The following is an 8,161-nucleotide window of genomic DNA, read 5'->3' as shown; positions in this document are numbered from 1 at the left end:
ATTGCAAATTCTATACCAAGCGTCTTTTTGATTTTCTCCCTCCCTTTGCTTAAAATTAAGAACTTTATTCTCGGGAGACAACGGAGAAGATAGGGGACTAGCCATAATGACAAACAAGCGAAAAAGGCAAACAGAAAAGAGAGGGCGAATAAAACGGCAAGGGTGAAGTGGGGGAGATGAAAACGAGAGGCAAATGGCAAATAATGTAATGCGGGAGATAAGGGTTTGTGATGGGTACTTGGTATGTTGACTTTTGCGTAGACTCCCCAGCAACGGCGCCAGAAATCCTTCCTGCTACCTCTTGAGCATTGCGTTGGTTTTCCCTTGAAGAGGAAAGGGTGATGCAACAAAGTAGCGTAAGTATTTCCTTCAGTTTTTGAGAACCAAGGCATCAATCCAGTAGGAGGCCACGCACAAGTCCCTTGCACCTACACAAACAAATAAATCCTCGCAACCAACGCAATAAAGGGGTTGTCAATCCCTTCACGGTCACTTATGAGAGTGAGATCTGATAGATATGATAAGATAATATTTTTGGTATTTTTATGATAAAGATGCAAAGTAAAGAAAGCAAAATAAAGACAACGCTAGAAATAACTTGTTTACGGGAGATTAATATGATGGAAAATAGACCCGGGGGCCATAGGTTTCACTAGTGGTTTCTCTCGAGAGCATAAGTATTACGGTGGGTGAACAAATTATTGTTGAGCAATTGACAGAATTGAGCATAGTTATGAGAATATCTAGCTATGATCATGTATATAGGCATCACGTCCGAGACAAGTAGACCGACTCCTGCCTGCATCTACTACTATTACTCCACACATCGACCGCTTTCCAGCATGCATCTAGAGTATTAAGTTCATAAGAACAGAGTAACGCTTTAAGTAAGATGACATGATGTAGAGGGATAAACTCATGCAATATGATATAAACCCCATCTTGTTATCCTCGATGGCAACAATACAATACGTGCCTTGCTGCCCCTACTGTCACTGGGAAAGGACATCGCAAGATTGAACCCAAAGCTAAGCACTTCTCCCATTGCAAGAAAGTTCAATCTAGTAGGCCAAACCAAACTGATAATTCGAAGAGACTTGCAAAGATAACCAATCATACATAAAAGAATTCAGAGAAGATTCAAATATTGTTCATAGATAAACTTGATCATAAACCCACAATTCATCGGTCTCAACAAACACACCGCAAAAGAAGATTACATCGAATAGATCTCCACAAGAGAGGGGGAGAACATTGTATTGAGATCCAAAAAGAGAGAAGAAGCCATCTAGCTAATAACTATGGACCCGAAGGTCTGAGGTAAACTACTCACACATCATCAGAGAGGCTATGGTGTTGATGTAGAAGCCCTCCGTGATCGATGCCCCCTCCGGCGGAGCTCCGGAAAAGGCCCCAAGATGGGATCTCACGGGTATGGAAGGTTGCGGCGGTGGAATTAGGTTTTTCGCTCCGTATCTGGTAGTTTGGAGGTACGTAGGTATATATAGGAGCAAGAAGTACGTCGGTGGAGCAACGTGGGGCCCATGAGGGTGGAGGGCGCGCCCAGGGGGGGTAGGCGCCCCCCTACCTCGTGCCTTCCTCGTTGATGTCTTGACGTAGGGTCCAAGTCCTCTGGATCACGTTCGTTCCGAAAATTACGTTCCCGAAGGTTTCATTACGTTTGGACTCCGTTTGATATTCTTTTTCTGTGAAACTCTGAAATAGGCAAAAAAACAGCAATTCTGGGCTGGGCCTCCGCTTAATAGGTTAGTCCCAAAAATAATATAAAAGTGTATAATAAAGCCCATTAATGTCCAAAACAGAATATAATATAGCATGGAACAATAAAAAATTATAGATACGTTGGAGACGTATCATGGCCGTGTTATTTGTAATCTGAGGGTTGGCCAGGCGTCGGCTTCTGCCCTCGCGTAGGTAGTACAGAGGTATTCGGGATGGATTCTAAACAATCTTGATCCAATTATATGATCCTTTGGAGGAGTTGTTTAGCGCAACGAACAAGGCAATCAGACTGTACCGCTTAGACGCCCTCACTTAGCCATAGGAGTTTGATAATTAAGCAAGTGCGCAGCCCCTGGTCCAAGCCAGGGTGCTGTCAGCATCTGATCGGGAAGTGCCGATCCTTCGCATGGCACAGAAAAAATCTCCAACGATTTTGTAACCCTCGAACAGCTGACCGGCTCTCGCCGTATCATGACAGTCAGTTTTCGGCTTTCTCTACTCAGGTGCTCATCCGGTCAAGGCCAGGGCACAATTGGAGTAGTTCTCCCTTTACCACCCTAGCCGATAGAGCAGAACGTAGGGTAGCAAGCACAGGAGCCGGGCAACCCAACTATTGACCAAAGACATGATTCAGAGCCAATGCATATAATGCTAAATTCAGGGTGCCGAAATTATGTATAAGAAGTGTTCGGACTTTGCTGCCGTATTGTGGGGCGATAAGTAGCCCCTGGCGAATATCAAACATACAGAAGAGTATCAATGCAACAAATAAGCAGATCGAGATAAAACGAAGTAAGAAGCGAAAACCATAGAAACTGCGCCACGAACCATTTTTATTATAACTGGATGGATACGTCAAGGCGTATCTTGTACAGATGGTGCGAGAAGTATCCGGGCTATTTAACATGCCAGAATCAGTAGGGTGCAGCGTGCGGGTCCTGGGAAATAAGTATGAATACCGTCAAGAAGAACGTATAAAGGTTGCCCTACACACCTGTGCTGCTTGCCTTCGTTGTATGCCAATCCTTCTAAAGGACTTGCGATCAGGCCCGCGAAAAAAGCAACCTGAAACAAGAAAAAGTTAAAGTATGTGTGTCCGGGATCGGTCTGGCCGAACTGTATCCCCCGGGTTATCTTGTGCCTCCGTCGATGTCCAAGGAATTTTGAGTGCGTAATTGTGTACGCGTGGTACGAATGCCACTACCTCATTGGGACTGGGACGGAGGCCGAATTGCTAGTCGAGCTCTTGACGAGCCTCGCCATCCTGTTTGCAGTGTAGTCCGGAACCTCTTAATGATGTACGAGGGCTCGACAGCCGTACTATGGTGCTGCTTGAGAAGGCCGCTCTGTAATACTGCAGTGTAGTCCGGAACCTCTTAATGATGTACTTCTGCTGCTAGGGCGGCGGTGTGCTCCTCTGTTCGGAGGGAGCGTTCCGTATTGCCATTGACTATTATGACGCCACGTGGGCCGGGCATCTTGAGCTTGAGATAAGCATAGTGTGGCACTGCGTTGAATCTAGCAAACGCGGTTCGTCCGAGCAGTGCGTGGTAGCCGCTGCGGAAGGGGACGATATCGAAGAATAATTCTTCGCTTCGGAAGTTGTCCGGAGAACCGAAGACCACCTCCAGCGTGATTGAGCCCGTACAGCGGGCCTCTACGCCTGGTATGACTCCTTTAAAGGTAGTCTTTGTTGGTTTGATTTGCGAGGGGTTAATGCCCATCTTCCGCACTGTGTCCTGATAAAGCAGGTTGAGGCTGCTACCACCGTCCATCATGACTCGTGTTAGGTCAAAACCTGTCAATAATTGGGTCGAGGACTAGTGCGGCTGAACCGCCATGGCGGATACTAGTTGGGTGATCCCGACGACCGAAGGTGATCGGGAATGATGACCACGGATTGAATTTTGGGTTGACTGGCTCTACCGCGTAGACGTCCCTAAGTGCTCGCTTACGCTCCCTTTTGGGGATGTGCGTAGCGTATATCATGTTCACTGATTTGACTTGAGGGGGAAATTTCTTCTGCCCCCTAGTGTTCGATTGCCGGGGCTCTTCGTCCTCGTCCTCTCTTTGTGATCACTTTTCTTTGTTTTCGGCATTTAACTTGTCGGCCTGCTTGAAGACCCAACAATCCCTGTTGGTATGATTTGCTTGCTTATCCGGGGTGCCGTGAATTTGGCATGGACGGTCGAGTATGCGGTCCAGGGTGGAAGGTCCTTCGCTGTTTCTCTTTTAGGGCTTCTTCCGTTGGCCGGACTTGGAGCCACTGAATCCGGCGTTGACTGCGGTGTCATCGGTGTTGTCGCCATTGCTTCGGCGTTTTGTCTATTGCGCCGGAGCTTTCCAGTGCTGTTCTTGGCCTCAGTGGGGCCTGCCTCGCTGGCTGTGTTTTTACTATGAGCCAGCCAGCTATCCTCACCCGCACAGAAGTTGGTCATGAGTGCCGTGAGGGCTGCCATAGACTTCGGCTTTTCCTGGCCGAGGTGGCGTGCTAGCCATTCATCACGGATGTTGTGTTTAAAGGCTGCTAGGGCCTCGGCATCCGGACAGTCAACGATCTGGTTCTTTTGGGTTAGGAACCTAGTCCAGAATTTTCTGGCTGATTCTCCAGGTTGTTGAACTATGTGGCTTAAGTCATCGGCGTCCGGTGGCCGGACATAAGTTCCTTGGAAGTTATCAAGGAAAGCCTCTTCCAAGTCTTCCCAGCTGCCGATGGAATTCTCAGGCAGGCTATTTAACCAGTGCCGAGCTGGCCCTTTGAGCTTTAAGGGGAGGTATTTGATGGCGTGGAGGTCATCTCCTCGAGCCATATGGATATGGAGAATGAAATCCTCGATCCATATTGCGGGATCGGTTGTGCCGTCTATGATTCAATGTTGACAGGCTTGAACCCCTCGGGGAATTCATGATCCAGTACTTCATCTGTGAAGCAGAGAGGGTGTGCGGCGCCTCTGTATCGGGCCGCGTCGTGGCGTAGCTCTGATGGAGTCCGCCTGCGGTATTCGACCCGGGCGTGGTTAGGTTTATCACATCCAAATAGGTAGCTGTCGTGGTGCCTCGAGGCACGCCCTCGCGATCCGTAGGTCGATCTTGTATGTCCTGCTCTGTCGTCCAGGATCTGTCGAAGGTCGTACGTGTGACCCCAAACTCTTCGGTCTCTATTTTTACGAGGCGGTGGGGCAGGCTGCTGTTCGGCCTGAGTTGCCGCTTTATCCCGGCCACGGGGTGGCCGGTCGACCGCCCTATCTCGACCACGTGGTGGTCATTCCGCATTATGCAAGGGAGATGTGTGCTCTGGTGCTTCCTCATCGAATTGAGGTAGCAGTCTGCGTTTCGGGTAGCTCTTTGTTGGGCGCCTGAGGCCGTATTCTTCGGCTGTCAGGACATCAGTCCTTCTGTCGACGAGCAAATCTTGTTCAGCTTGAAGCTGCTGCTGTTTCTTTTTCAGGCTCCTCCCAGTGGCTATGAGCTGAAGCTTAAAGCGCTCCTACTCCAGAGGATCCTCAGGCACGATCAACTCTTCGTTGCCGAGGCTTGTCTCCTCCTCGAAGGGTGGACGATAACTATTGTCCTCCGAGTCATCTTCTATGGCCTGTTCATCAGGGTTGCCTTGCCTGTTGCCGTGTTCCTCCTGATCGGATGTAGCTCCGACAGGGTCTTCATTGTTTTCGGCATCGCATGGAGTACTATTTTCTCCGGTGCCGGTGTTTGCCATCCTTTGAGCGACGAGGCTTAGGACGGCGTTTGGGGCGTCGGCGCTTGGACTACGTCTTAGAGGTTTTATTCGCCTCTGGCTCTTCTTTGTCGTCGCCAGATCCTCTGGGTGTATCAACCTTGTACACGTCATACGAAGAGGTAGCCGTCCATCGTCCAGTGAATGGTGGGTCTTGGCCTTGCTCCTTATCGGCATCGTGGTCCATACCATCGATGTCTTCGGAGCCATAGTCAAGCACGTCGGTTAAGTCGTCGACGGTGGCTATGAAGTGGGTGGCGGGTGGGAAGAAATTCTTCGTCATCCGTCTCTAGCTCGAACTGGACGTAGTTCGGCTGTGAGTCCTTCTCCAAGGACAAACTCTTTAAAGATTTTAGCACGTCACCCAATGGCGAGTGCTGGAAAACGTCAGCGGCGCTGAACTCGAAGATCGATAACCGATCTAGCTCGGTGTCCGCGGGTGTACACAGAACTTATAGCCGGAGACAAGTCCGAAGTTCCGTTAAAGCGAATATTGCAGGGCGTTGAGTCCATGTACGGCTCCAACGCCGCGGACTCTGCGGCCTCAGATGGCACGATCTGCTTTGGCTCTAAGGCCGTTTCCGCAGCAGGACTCCCTCACCCGCTTCCATGAATCGACCAGATCGTTGACTCCACCGCCGAGTGCGATTTGCTGTGCTTCCTGGATGCGTTCTCAGGCTATCACCAGATCAAAATGGCGGTAGAAGATGTGGAGAAGACCGCCTTCCTGACCCCGTGTGGGGTGTACTGCTATACTTGCATGCCTTTCGGACTGCGTAATGCAGGAGCGACCTTCCAGTGGCTAATGCACATCGCCTTAGGGCGGCGGCTCGAGAGAAACGCGGAGGCCTACGTCGACGACATTGTGGTGAAGTCTCGGGAGGCGAGAACTTTGATCCAGGACCTGGAGGAGACCTTCGCAAGCCTATGCCACGTGAACTTGCGGCTCAACCCAGAGAAGTGCGTGTTCGGTGTCCCTTCCGGCAAGCTGCTGGGTTTTCTCGTATCCCACAGAGGGATCGAGGCGAACCCACAGAAGGTTAAGGCAATCGAAGACATGATCCCACCGTAGACCCTCAAGAAAATGAAGAAGCTTACCGGTCGTGTGACTGTGTTGGGGCGCTTTATCTCCAAGCTGGGAGAGCGTGCCCTACCGTTCTTCAAGCTGATGAAGAAGAAAGGCCCATTCGAGTGGACTCCGGAGGCCGACCAAGCTTTTCAAGACCTCAAGAGATACCTGACCAGCCCGCTAGTGATGGTGGCGCCTCGACCCCTCGAGCCCTTGGTGCTCTACCTGTCTGCCACACCCCACTCTGCCAGCGCAGCTCTGGTGGCCCTCAGAGAAGAGCACCAAGGTCAAGGGCCTACCAAGTGGAACCTCCAGGCCGGACGAAGCGGTGCGGCACGAAGGCGAAGCTCATGAAGCAGCCGACCACCAAGCCCCTGAAGCCGAAGACCCCAAAGAGACACCTCAACCCATGGAGGCCGAAGACCCCGTCAGTTCTCCCACCCTCGTCGAGCACCCGGTGTACTTCGTCAGCACAATGCTGCGGGATGCGAGGGCACGATACCCCATGCCTCAGAAGATCCTACTCGCGCTCCTGGTGGCCTCGTGCAAGTTGCGCCACTACTTCCAGGGTCACCCCATCAAGGTCGTCTCGGCTTACCCGTTGGAAAGAGTGCTCAGGAGCCCCAATGCTGCCGGGTGAGTCGCTGAATGGAACATCGAGCTGCAAGCATTTGACTTGCAGTTCAGCACGACCAGGGTCATCAAGGAGGCTGCGCTTACAGACTTTGTGGCAGAATGGACCGACGCCCCAGAGCTCGAAGCAGGCGAGAACAAATCCCTATCTCCAGGGAGCGAAGCACCGGACAGCTGGGTCATGTACTTCGATGGCGCGTTCTCACGCAAGGGCGCGGGGGCTGGAGCCGTGCTCATCTCACCCACTCAGGACAAGCTCTACTACGCCGTGCAGCTCTGCTTCCAGCAGGGCGAGAAGGTCTCCAATAACATAGCAGAGTATGAGGGCCTCATAGCCGGCCTCAGGGCTGCGGTGGCCCTGGGGGTGAGGCATCTCACCATCAAGGGCGACTTGCAGCTCCTCGTCAACTTCTCCAACAAATTATATGAACCAAAGGACGAGCACATGGAGGCATACCTCGTGGAGGTGCACAATATGGAGAAGCAGTTCTCGGGTCTGGAATTGCAGCATGTGCCCCGTGGCACCAACAAGGAAGCCGATGACATCGCCAGAAGGGCATCCAAGCGGCTACCTCAAGAGCCTGGCGTCTTTGAGGAGCGGCTGTTCAAACCATCAGCAACACCGTCGCTCTCAAGAACAGCACTACCTCGGGAGGAGCTCCCTCAACCACCTGCCTCAGGAGCCCCGGCTTGCGGCCCGACCTCGGGAGCGCGCTTGCTCTTGGTGCTCGAGCCTCAGGAAGGGTGCTGGATCAAGGAATTCAAGGAATGCCTGACGCGAGGGACGCTGCCGGAAGAGGAGGAGGACATGGAGTGTGTGACCCGACAAGCTACGGCATACTGCATCCGGGACGGTGAGTTATACAGGAAACGGCCAAATGACGTTTCCCTGCGTTGCATCTCTAGGGAACAGGGAATTGAGCTGCTGGCCGACATACACGGTGGGGACTGCGGGCACCACTTGTCGTCATGGACCCTTGTCG

The sequence above is a fragment of the Triticum aestivum genome, chromosome 2D (genome assembly GCF_018294505.1).
Source record: "Triticum aestivum cultivar Chinese Spring chromosome 2D, IWGSC CS RefSeq v2.1, whole genome shotgun sequence".
Taxonomy (NCBI): domain Eukaryota; kingdom Viridiplantae; phylum Streptophyta; class Magnoliopsida; order Poales; family Poaceae; genus Triticum; species Triticum aestivum.
This window is presented reverse-complemented; position numbering follows the sequence as displayed.